We start from the raw sequence: 13771 nt of genomic DNA on the forward strand, positions 1-13771 counted from the left end.
CATCACGTCCAAACGGCTAAAGATATTAACATGAAACTTGGCCACATGTTACTTATATGTTACCAACAAACATAGGATAGGTGATTTAACCCTTACTCACCCCCCATTTGCCAAGGTCAGGGTTTTTGTTTAAAGTCCCATACCAGCCTATTGGAAATATATGTTACTGCATAACTTACAAACGGCTGGAGATATTTCCATAATACTTGGTCACATGTTACTTATATGTCCACTTAAAATATAGGAAAGTTGATTTAACCCTTAACTACCCCCATTCTTGAGGGTTTTTGTTTAAAGTCCTATGCAAATCAATGGGAAATGTATGTTCCCATATAACTTCCATACGCCGGAGATATTTCATTACCTGGTCACATATTACTGGTCGGGATAGGAGGTCGGGATAGGAGGTTGTGATATGACAACAATATATGAAGACGGGATATGAAGTCAAAAGTTTCCTCCTTTGTTTGTTTTCCTCCCCAACAAGGATTAGGAAGGAAAAACCGGGCAACGCCGGGTACTCCGCTAGTGTGTGTATATATATTTTTAATTGTTCCCTTAACACTTAATTCCTCATTTCCAATATCCTTATATACTAAGGATTCATCCACTCATGCACATTTATCTCCCGTTATTCACTTACACACCTATCATTCTCTACATACACTCCTGTTCTCACCACACTAACACACACTTCCCATCTTCCGTAGTCACGTATATACATTCATCCACACTATCATATTACATCTGAATTGACAGCCTAAGTACGGGAACTTTGCCCGCACTACACATGGTTTCATTGACAACAATACGCATCTATACGCATGCGCCAAACAGGACACTACTTTCCCTGAAGTGTCATGGCGCTCGCGGCATCCGGAAGCACAGTGAGTGTGCGCGGACCGCGAGCTATAGCCGTTGCCTAGCAACGCGCAACGCCCCCTTGTGATTGGCTGTACTCCGGCTGGCTTGCGGAATTCCCTAGAGCCGTGTGCACACACGGCGTCAGGGAATGGCCGCCATTACCACAGATGGGTGAGTGTTTGACCTCGTGGCATGTTCCCCTGATTACTTTTAATGTCCACACACCTGTACACTAATTGTCACTTACACATGATGCGATATATGTCAGATTGTATATACTGTACAGCACTGATTACACTGCCTTGTTAAAAATATGCATTTTCTTTATGTATCATTATGTTCCTTTTTCACGCAATTGTCACAGTATCCATTGTATTGCATGTTTTTTCTTTATTGAGCACAATCACCTTTTGATATTGTATCCCATATAAATATGGGAGGAGTGTGTCACTTGCTTATGCTTGAAAAAGACCGTGGTGACGGTCGAAACGTTGTATCTTACCTTGAGGTAATAAACTACTGGAGTGCTGCGGGACACTTTATTCTACTATATATATATATATATATATATATATATATATATATGTTATAAAGGGTTAGTTCTCTATTGGTATATAAACTGTTATATAGGGTTAGTTCTCGAATATATATGTTATACAGGATTAGTTCAATATAGATAATATAAAGGGTCAGTTCTTTAGATGTAGTGTCTGGTATACAGTCAGTGTCTGGTGTATGGTAAGATATGATGGGAGGTGTAGTGTCTGGTGTATGGTAAGATATGATGGGAGGTGTAGTGTCTGGTGTATGGTAAGATATGATGGGAGGTGTAGTGTCTGGTGTATGGTAAGATATGATGGGAGGTGTAGTGTCTGGTGTATGGTAAGATATGATGGGAGGTGTAGTGTCTGGTGTATGGTAAGATATGATGGGAGGTGTAGTGTCTGGTGTATGGTAAGATATGATGGGAGGTGTAGTGTCTGGTGTATGGTAAGATATGATGGGAGGTGTAGTGTCTGGTACAGGGGTGTGGAAATAAAAAAATTAAAAATACTCGTCCAAGGGACTAAGACGGAGCACAATCTACCTGTCCCTCATGACGATCCACTTGCCTTGGTACACAAAATTGAACCCCTTAAGGACTCAGCCCTTTTTCACCTTAAGGACCCTTTTTTGCAATTCTGACCACTCTCACTTAATGCATTAATAACTCTGAGATGCTTTTACCTTTTATTCTGATTCTAAGATAGTTTTTTTGTGACATACTCTACTGTTACGCCGAGCGCTCCGGGTCCCTGCTCCTCCCCGGAGCGCTCGCGGCGTTCTCCTCTCTGCAGCGCCCCGGTCAGACCCGCTGACCGGGAGCGCTGCACTGACATTCACGATGGGGATGCGATTCGCATAGCGGGACGCGCCCGCTCACGAATCGCATCCCAAGCCACTTACCCGTCCCGGTCCCCGGCTGTCATGTTCTGGCGCGCGCGGCTCCGCTCTCTAGGGCGCGTGCGCGCGCCAGCTCTCTAACATTTACAGGGCCAGTGCACCAGTGATTGGTGCCTGGTCCAATCAGTCTAATTAGCTTCCACCTGCTCCCTGTCCATATAACCTCACTTCTCCTTCCCTTGCTTGCCGGATCTTGTTGCCATTGTGCCTTGAGAAAGCTATTACTGTGTTTGCCTTACCAGTGTACCTTACCTTCTGCTATTGCTATTGACTACGAACCTTGCCGCCTGCCCCGACCTTCTGCTACGTGACCTTGCCTCTGCCTAGTCCTTCTGTCCCACGCCTTCTCAGCAGTCAGCGAGGTTGAGCCGTTGCCGGTGGATACGACCTGGTTGCTACCGCCGCAGCAAGACCATCCCGCTTTGCGGCGGGCTCTGGTGAAGACCAGTAGCAACCTAGAACCGGTCCACCAACACGGTCCACGCCAATCCCTCGCTGACACAGAGGATCCACATCCAGCTAGCCGAATCCTAAGAGTAGATCCGGCCATGGATCCCGCTGAGGTGCCGTTGCCAAGTCTTGCTGACATATCCACGGTGGTCGCCCAGCAATCCCGACTGATCGCCCAACAAGGTCACCAGCTGTCGCACTTGACCACCATGCTACAGCAACTTCAGTCACAGCTACAGCAGCAACCATCTCCTCCGCCGGCTCCTGCACCTCCTCCGCAGCGAGTGGCCGCTTCTAACCTCCGCTTGTCCCTGCCGAACAAATTTGATGGGGACTCTAGACTCTGCTGTGGCTTCCTGTCTCAATGTTCCCTACATATGGAGATGTTGTCGGACCAATTTCCTACAGAACGGTCTAAGGTGGCATTCGTAGTGAGTCTTCTGTCTGGAAAGGCCTTGTCTTGGCCCATACCGCTCTGGGACCGCAATGATCCTGCCACAGCCATAGTCCAGTCCTTCTTCGCTGAAGTCCGTAGTGTCTTCGAGGAACCAGCCCGAGCTGCCCTGCTGAACCTGGTCCAGGGTAATTCTTCAGTAGGCGAGTACGCCATCCAATTTCGTACTCTCGCCTCCGAATTATCTTGGAATAACGAGGCCCTCTGCGCGACCTTTAAAAAGGCCTATCCAGTAACATCAAGGATGTGCTGGCCGCACGAGAGATTCCTGCCAACCTGCAAGAACTTATCCATTTGGCCACCCGCATTGACATGCTTTTTTCTGAGAGACACCAGGAGCTCCACCAGGAAAAAGACCTGGATCTCTGGGCACCTCTCTCACAGTATCCTTTGCAATCTACCCCTGTGCCTCCCGCCGAGGAGGCTATGCAAGTGGATCGGTCTCGCCTGACCCATGAAGAGAGGACTCGCTGTAGGGATAAAACTTTATGTCTGTACTGCGCTAGTACCGAACATTTCTTGGTGGATTGCCCTATTCGTCCTCCACGTCTGGGAAACGCACCCAGCTCACGTGGGTGTGGCGTCTCTTGGTACGAAGTCTGCTTCTCCACGTCTCACTGTGCCCGTGCAGATTTCTCCTTCTGCCAACTCCTCCTTCTCAGCCGTGGCCTTCTTGGACTCTGGTTCTTCTGGAAATTTTATTCTGGCCTCTTTGGTGAATAGGTTCTGCATCCCGGTGACCCGTCTCGTCAAGCCGCTCTACATTTCTACGGTCAACGGAGTGAAGTTGGACTGCACTGTGCGTTACCGCACAGAGCCCTTGCTTATGAGCATTGGACTGCATGACGAGAAAATTGAATTTTTCGTCCTGCCCAACTGCACCTCTGAAGTCCTCCTCGGTCTGCCATGGCTCCAGCATCATTCTCCCACTCTTGACTGGACCACCGGGGAGATCAAGAATTGGGGTCCTGCTTGCCGCAAGAAATGCCTCACGTCTGCTTCCAGTCCCGTCTGTCGGGCCTCAGTGTCTCCTCCTGTGCCTGGTCTCCCCAAGGCCTATCAGGACTGTGCCGTGCCTCCTCATAGCCCCCGTCCTGGTGACACTCTGCCCTGTGACATGCTTCACCCTCTGCCCCCCCTCCCCATTCCCATTCCTTCTGAACTACCTGCCGCTGGTGTAGCTACCTAGGACTTCTTTTTGTTCCAGAAGGAGACTCAAGAGGCGTCCCCTATGTTCTCGTCTCTTTTGAAGGGACTAGGAGACAAAAAGAGGGGGAGACCTAAGGGGGGGGGGGGGGTACTGTTACGCCGAGCGCTCCGGGTCCCTGCTCCTCCCCGGAGCGCTCGCGGCGTTCTCCTCTCTGCAGCGCCCTGGTTAGACCCGCTGACCGGGAGCGCTGCACTGACATTCACGATGGGGATGCGATTCGCATAGCGGGACGCGCCCGCTCGCGAATCGCATCCCAAGCCACTTACCCGTCCTGGTCCCCAGCTGTCATGTTCTGGCGCGCGCGGCTCCGCTCTCTAGGGCGCGCGCGCGCGCCAGCTCTCTAAGATTTAAAGGGCCAGTGCACCAGTGATTGGTGCCTGGCCCAATCAGTCCAATTAGCTTCCACCTGCTCCCTGTCCATATAACCTCACTTCCCCTTTCCTTCCTTGCCGGATCTTGTTGCCTTGTGCCAGAGAAAGCGTTTAGTGTTGTCCAAAGCCTGTGTTTCCAGATCTTCTGCTATTGCTATTGACTACGAACCTTGCCGCCTGCCCCCGACCTTCTGCTACGTCTGACCTTGCCTCTGCCTAGTCCTTCTGTCCCACGCCTTCTCAGCAGTCAGCGAGGTTGAGCCGTTACCGGTGGATACGACCTGGTTGCTACCGCTGCAGCAAGACCACGGTCCACCGACACGGTCCACGCCAATCCCTCGCTGACACAGAGGGTCCACATCCAGCTAGCCGAATCCTAACAACAGTAAGTACTTACATCTCATAGGTTTTTTGAACAGTAGCCTATAAAAGTGAAAAATGAGATTTTTTGGCACCATATTGATAGTGTTACCCCAAATGTTTCATTTTTACATGGGGCAATAGGGGAAAAGGCCCACAAAATTTGTAGTGCAATTTCGTCTGAGAAAGCAAATACCCCATATGTGGATGTAAAGTGCTCTGCGGGCGCACTGCAATGCTCAGAATAGAAAGAGCACCATTCGGCTTTTGGAGAGAAGTTTGTTGAAATTGAAGTCGGGGGCCATGTGTGTTTACAAAGCCCCTATTGTGCAAGAACAGCAGAAACCCCCCTACATGTGACACCATTTTGGAAACTAAACCACTCAAGGAACGTAACAAGGGTTATAGTGAATACTTACACCTCACATGTTTTTTAAACAGTGGGCCGTAAAAGTGAAAAATTATATATGTTTATTACGAAATTGCTGGTATTAACAAATTTTTTTTTTTAGTTTCACAAGTAGTAAGAGAAAAAAAGCCCCCCCAAAATTTGAACGCCTTTCATTTTTCCATAACATATGCTCCGAAACAAAATAACAAATAACAAATATTGGTGACGTAAAATAGAAGAAAAATGTAATTTAGAAATTTTATTTTTTATTTTTACACTTTATATGAAATCATTAGATTCCTCATACAGATCAATACATTTCCATAGAACTCCATTGATCTGTGTGGTCTGTGCTCCAAGTAGGCTCAATCAAATACAGATCCACGGCAGCCATGGGATGAGCGGTAAGCCCTATGGCTACGATGCCACGATGATCGCCACATGCCGGCTATTAGCTGCGCCCCCCAGCTTTGTTGTCACCTCGCTGGATAGGATGAGGCTACACGGACTGCAGGGACAATTCTAGACCAACTGCAGTGTTAAAACCCAGAGGGCTGTAGGTGAGAGGCGTTTAGAGTAGGGATTGGCTGGGAGATAAGGGGCAAAGGTTAGCTGGGAGAAGCTGGGCAGTGTATATATCCCCCTCCCTTGTTGCCGGCTGGCCTCTTTGTGAGTCACCAGCTCGGAAACTCGATCTGTGCATCGGTGTCCTGGTGAGATGGTAGACTACTTTCCTGCCACTCCGAGAGGCTTGGGCGCCAGGCGGCCTTCCTGCTGAGCTCATCTTCTGGATCAGCTGAGCCCCAGTCCTCCTTCCTCTCAGAGGTGTAGCCGGAGAGCCAGTGCTAGAAGCGGGGCTGAAGTTCCAGGCGGCGAACGCTGCGGCATTACCCCGCCCCCTCTCCAGAGCGCACCTCAGTATTTTCCCGTGCTCTCTGCCCTTGCTGGCTCCTCTTGTCCCCCTGCCTCTGCTTCGGTCCCAGCTCCCCCTGCAGTACAGCCCCTCTTACCTAGCCATATTCACCCCAGCTGTGGGGCCATGTGTAATGCCCATGATGCATTTTCCTTAGAAGCCAGGGTTAGTGCCATGGCTGGGTCTCTGTCGGCACCTGCCTCTGCTCTTCCAGAGCCCCCTCGCCTGCACCCCCTCCTGGATTCCTAGTCTCTCTCCTGCAGGCCCCAGTCATGGAGCAGCAGTTGTGTACCTACCCTCAGCCTGTGGAGCGAGCTGCTAAGGAGCCGTTTGGTAGACTAAGACTGCCCTATTCACGGTCTTCATCCATGGGCTCGGATCCCCATCCTCTTCTTAGTTCTCTTCTAGGAGTTCACTGAGCCCGGACAGGAGGTCCGATCACCGTGGTGCTAGGTGGGAACCTTCAGGTCGTTCTGTGGGGATGGTGATTAGGATGCTCTGGCGGTAGTTCCAGCCTTATCTGCTCCCAGCGAGTTTGATTTTGGCGGGGCTGGGGGTATTCAGAAGAGTGTGATTCTGGCCCTTAAAGTGTACCTGTCAGATCCAACAAAAAAACTTATATATATATACATATATATATATATATATAATCACTCAGTACCTAATCCTGACAATTTACATCAAACTTTTGTGTCTAGCACCCTTTTATTTTTTTTATTACACTTTTAATTTAGCTCACTAGTCTAAATTCCTCTCAAAGGGAAGGGGTGTGGCCTCACTGTGCAGGTCTTCGCCCCTTCCCTCTATATGCTTTCTGCTCACACCTCTCCTAGCATTAACAAAACTACTACTCCCAGCTTGTCCTCACTGATAGTAGCAGGACACAAGCTGACAGTGGGAGGATTTTTCCTCCAGCTGTGAGCCCTGCGCTCACAGCTGTCAATCAAGGAAGTGTGTCTATGACTCATGGACACAGCAGGACTAGTATGTGTCCAAGCAGGAAGGGGGGGAAGTTGTTTGGCTTTTTCAGTATGAAATACTAAAAATTTTCTAATGAAAATTTTCTATTGGTTTTGCATGCTTTACAATATATCAAAAGTTTTTGTATCTGACAGTGCCCATTTAAGGCCTTGTTGTCTCAATTGGAGTTGTCCCCAGCGGGGTCCCGGGTTCATCCCATCAGAGGCTGGCCTTTCCTATTTGGGCAGGTGTCCACAAGGAGGTCGTTTTCTGCGGGCTTAGCCCTTTGGGGGCCCATGTGGATGGCAGTGTCAGGTAAAAGATTTGGGCCAATCAGTACATTGATATTTGGACATTGGTGTTGGTGGATCAACATACTGTTGACAAGGAATGCAGACCCAATGCTGAGAAGCCTGCTGACCAGAAGCGCCAGCTTGGCAAGACCATGGGTAACTGGCTGCAGGCTTTTTCGGTGTTGGGTTGAGTTATGAGGAGTGACAACCTGAGTGCTGCTCAGAGCTTTTTACTTACATGGACTCTGTGTACAGAGCCCATTAGTCTCACAGGGGCAGTATATGGTGGCACTATCGATGAAGAGTTTAGTCGCCGCCTTGCTCTGCAGCCAGAGGTGGGTTGGGGTGTCAAGGCCACTGACATGTGGCTGCAGTTGATGATGGCTCAGATGGCACCCCCCTTTCCAGCTGGGGCCACTAGCGGACAGCAGGTCTCCCAGGGTTCAGTGACAGTCAGCCATCCGGGAGCCTGCTGGTTGTACAATGATGGTGATTGCAAGTACTTTGGCCTCTGTAAGTTTAAACATGAGTGCTCCTTTTGTGGGGGCTCCCATGCTGCCATCAGGTGCACCAGGTCGGCTAACAGTCCCTATGGTACGGTTGAGGGCAAGGACTCGTGACGCTGTTCGCAATGGTCCCGTGGCTTAATCGGTACCCTGATTGGGAGGCAGCCCGCCAGTGCGCTCGGGTGGTCTGTTGCCGGAGGACATTCTTGTTTCTGTAGAAGCGGTTCAGCTGCAGGTGCGCAGGTCTAAGACCAACGTGACTGTCCGGGGTGCGTGGCTGCGGTTACAAGCGGTGGAGGGGGATGTCTGCTTGGTGAAGTTGGTCAGGGCATACTTGGCGGCATGGGTTCCAGGCAGGCATTTTCTGGTCCATGAGAAGGGTTTGCCTTTGACCCGTTTCCAGTTTTCCTCCATATTTAAGAAATGCTTCCCATCGCGGAGAATCAGAGGATTGGCCATTGGAGGTCGGGGTGTTATGCGTCTTATGTACGGCCCGGAATTGCTGCTCTCACAGTTTTTCTGACTGTTTTTTCTAACTGAGGTCTGCGTCCTCCTTTGATTGTTTTCTTGAGTCATTCTTACAACTTCTGGGCTGATTAGATGGTCAGCTAGAAGGGGACAACCGCCGTCTCATAACCTCTGACGGTTAATGAAAGACATCGGCATGGACCTCTTTCTGTCAGGGCTCCAAGACTGTGTGGAGCAAGCCTTATTTCTTCTTGGTGGGGGTCATAGTGCAGTGTAGTTCAACATCGAACTCCTCCATGGCGTAGGAGAAATGGTTCTGAGGAGTAACAGGAGAAGAGAGTGGACTTGCCCGCCGGGAGGACAGCTGGCATAACTCTTAGCTCCGGGAGGTTTAAGAAGATGTGGAGTTATATTTGTTATTTATTTTTTGGGTTATTTAAAATAAACGCCGTGGCCGACCCCCAGGTGTATAGCAAAGGTTTACAGTTGTTTGCGTGTTATTTATTTATCTAGCGAGGTATGAAGACATAAAATACATTGCTGTGACTGCATATGCGGCTGGGGGCCGCCGGGTATGGAGCAGGAGGAGCCCGCTCCATACACCCTGAGCGCGGCCATCTTCAAATTAGAGGTCCATCCCTGCTTGCCCGATTCAGGGCTAAATGCATGAAAATTGTACCTGCCCGGAACTGCTTGTACCACATCTCTGTGGTATACAGTCAGATATGATGGGAGGTGTAGACTGGTATACAGTCAGATATGATGGGAGGTGTAGTCTGGTATACAGTCAGATATGATGGGAGGTGTAGTATGGTATACGGTCAGATATGATGGGAGGTGTAGTCTGGTATACAGTCAGATATGATGGGAGGTGTAGACTGGTATACAGTCAGATATGATGGGAGGTGTAGTCTGGTATACAGTCAGATATGATTTGGAGGTGTAGTCTGGTGTATGGTCAGATATGATGGGAGGTGTAGTATGGTATACGGTCAGATATGATGGGAGGTGTAGTATGGTGTATGGTCAGATATGATGGGAGGTGTAGTTTGGTGTACAGATATAATGGGAGGTGTAGTCTGGTGTATGATCAGATATGATGGGAAGTGTAGTCTGGTGTATGGTCAGATATGATGGGAGGTGTAGTGTCTCGTATACAGTCAGATATGATGGGAGGTGTAGTATGGTATACAGTCAGATATGATGGGAGGTGTAGTCTGGTATACAGTCAGATATGATGGGAGGTATAGTATGGTATACAGTCAGATATGATGGGAGGTGTAGTATGGTATACGGTCAGATATGATGGGAGGTGTAGTATGGTATACGGTCAGATATGATGGGAGGTGTAGTATGGTATACAGTCAGATATGATTTGGAGGTGTAGTCTGGTGTATGGTCAGATATGATGGGAGGTGTAGTATGGTATACAGTCAGATATGATGCGAGTTGTAGTCTGGTGTATGGTCAGATATGATGGGAGGTGCAGTATGGTATACAGTCAGATATGATGGGAGGTGTAGTATGGTATACAGTCAGATATGATGGGAGGTGTAGTATGGTATACAGTCAGATATGATGGGAAGTGTAGTATGGTATACAGTCAGATATGATGGGAGGTGTAGTCTGGTGTATGGTCAGATATGATGGGAGGTAGGGGTGTGAATCGCCAATAATTTGGCGATTCGATTCGAATCACGATACCAGGGTGGTGATTCGATATATTGCAATATATTGCGATACTGTCATGTTGGCGATATATCGCGATATTCCCTATTAAAAGCTTGGGAAAACTTATTCTAGCTGAGAAAGAACAAGACCCCGCGAGAGTTGTCCTGTGAGTGCGTACGTTCTCCTTCCTGTTTGTTCTGAGTCTGTAGTCTCGCGGTAGCAGCCTGCGAGTGGGACAGAGCTGATAACAGGTACACTGCCAACTAGTGGTCAGGAGTTTAAGTGTTATAAAAAAAATAAGACAGACAAATAGGACTGTGACTCAGTGAGTGAAATACAGTAAATGTTAATTATAATAATTTATAAAAAAAAATCGATTCTCAGAATTTTAAAATCGATTCAGTATCGCGGAACAAAGAATCGCGATAATCGATTTTTTCTTACATCCCTAGTCAGATATGATGGGAAGTGTAGTATGGTATACAGTCAGATATGATGGGAGGTGTAGTATGGTATACAGTCAGATATGATGGGAGGTGTAGTCTGGTATACAGTCAGATATGATGGGAGGTGTAGTCTGGTATACAGTCAGATATGATGGGAGGTGTAGTCTGGTATACAGTCAGATATGATGGGAGGTGTAGTATGGTATACAGTCAGATATGATGGGAGGTGTAGTATGGTATACAGTCAGATATGATGGGAGGTGTAGTATCGTATACAGTCAGATATGATGGGAGGTGTAGTCTGGTATACAGTCAGATATGATGGGAGGTGTAGTGTCTGGTATACAGTCAGATATGATGGGAGGTGTAGTGTCTGGTATACAGTCAGATATGATGGGAGGTGTAGTATGGTATACAGTCAGATATGATGGGAGGTGTAGTATGGTATACAGTCAGATATGATGGGAGGTGTAGTCTGGTATACAGTCAGATATGATGGGAGGTGTAGTCTGATATACAGTCAGATATGATGGGAGGTGTAGTCTGGTGTATGGTCAGATATGATGGGAGGTGCAGTATGGTATACAGTCAGATATGATGGGAGGTGCAGTATGGTATACAGTCAGATATGATGGGAGGTGTAGTCTGGTGTATGGTCAGATATGATGGGAGGTGTAGTGTCTGGTATACAGTCAGATATGATGGGAGGTGCAGTATGGTATACAGTCAGATATGATGGGAGGTGCAGTATGGTATACAGTCAGATATGATGGGAGGTGTAGTGTCTGGTATACAGTCAGATATGATGGGAGGTGTAGTATGGTGTACAGTCAGATATGATGGGAGGTGCAGTATGGTATACAGTCAGATATGATGGGAGGTGTAGTGTCTGGTATACGGTCAGATATGATGGGAAGTGTAGTCTGGTATACAGTCAGATATGATGGGAGGTGTAGTATGGTATACAGTCAGATATAATGGGAGGTGTAGTATGGTAGACAGTCAGATATGATGAGAGGTGTAGTATGATATACAGTCAGATATGATGGGAGGTGTAGTGTCTGGTATACAGTCAGATATGATGGGAGGTGTAGTGTCTGGTATACAGTCAGATATGATGGGAGGTGTAGTCTGGTGTATGGTCAGATATGATGGGAGGTGTAGTATGGTATACAGTCAGATATGATGGGAGGTGTAGTCTGGTGTATGGTCAGATATGATGGGAGGTGTAGTATGGTGTACAGTCAGATATGATGGGAGGTGTAGTCTGGTGTATGGTCAGATATGATGGGAAGTGTAGTATTGTATACAGTCAGATATGATGGGAGGTGTAGTGTCTGGTATACAGTCAGATATGATGGGAGGTGTAGTATGGTGTATGGTCAGATATGATGGGAAGTGTAGTATTGTATACAGTCAGATATGATGGGAGGTGTAGTATGGTATACAGTCAGATATGATGGGAGGTGTAGTCTGGTGTATGGTCAGATATGATGGGAGGTGTAGTATGGTGTACAGTCAGATATGATGGGAGGTGTAGTCTGGTGTATGGTCAGATATGATGGGAAGTGTAGTATTGTATACAGTCAGATATGATGGGAGGTGTAGTGTCTGGTATACAGTCAGATATGATGGGAGGTGTAGTCTGGTGTATGGTCAGATATGATGGGAAGTGTAGTATTGTATACAGTCAGATATGATGGGAGGTGTAGTGTCTGGTATACAGTCAGATATGATGGGAGGTGTAGTATGGTATACAGTCAGATATGATGGGAGGTGTAGTATGGTATACAGTCAGATATGATGGGAGGTGTAGTATGGTATACAGTCAGATATGATGGGAGGTGTAGTCTGGTATACAGTCAGATATGATGGGAGGTGTAGTATGGTATACATTCAGATATGATGGGAGGTGTAGTCTGGTGTATGGTCAGATATGATGGGAGGTGTAGTATGGTGTACAGTCAGATATGATGGGAGGTGTAGTATGGTATACAGTCAGATATGATGGGAGGTGTAGTGTCTGGTATACAGTCAGATATGATGGGAGGTGTAGTGTCTGGTATACAGTCAGATATGATGGGAGGTGTAGTGTCTGGTATACAGTCAGATATGATGGGAGGTGTAGTATGGTATACAGTCAGATATGATGGGAGGTGTAGTATGGTATACAGTCAGATATGATGGGAGGTGTAGTATGGTATACAGTCAGATATGATGGGAGGTGTAGTCTGGTGTATGGTCAGATATGATGGGAGGTGTAGTATGGTATACAGTCAGATATGATGGGAGGTGTAGTCTGGTGTATGGTCAGATATGATGGGAGGTGTAGTATGGTGTACAGTCAGATATGATGGGAGGTGTAGTGTCTGGTATACAGTCAGATATGATGGGAGGTGTAGTATGGTGTATGGTCAGATATGATGGGAAGTGTAGTATTGTATACAGTCAGATATGATGGGAGGTGTAGTATGGTATACAGTCAGATATGATGGGAGGTGTAGTCTGGTGTATGGTCAGATATGATGGGAGGTGTAGTATGGTGTACAGTCAGATATGATGGGAGGTGTAGTCTGGTGTATGGTCAGATATGATGGGAAGTGTAGTATTGTATACAGTCAGATATGATGGGAGGTGTAGTGTCTGGTATACAGTCAGATATGATGGGAGGTGTAGTCTGGTGTATGGTCAGATATGATGGGAAGTGTAGTATTGTATACAGTCAGATATGATGGGAGGTGTAGTGTCTGGTATACAGTCAGATATGATGGGAGGTGTAGTATGGTATACAGTCAGATATGATGGGAGGTGTAGTATGGTATACAGTCAGATATGATGGGAGGTGTAGTATGGTATACAGTCAGATATGATGGGAGGTGTAGTATGGTATACAGTCAGATATGATGGGAGGTGTAGTATGGTATACAGTCAGATATGATGGGAGGTGTAGTCTGGTATACAGTCAGATATG

This window comes from Hyla sarda, unplaced genomic scaffold, assembly GCF_029499605.1.
Source record: "Hyla sarda isolate aHylSar1 unplaced genomic scaffold, aHylSar1.hap1 scaffold_385, whole genome shotgun sequence".
NCBI lineage: Eukaryota > Metazoa > Chordata > Amphibia > Anura > Hylidae > Hyla > Hyla sarda.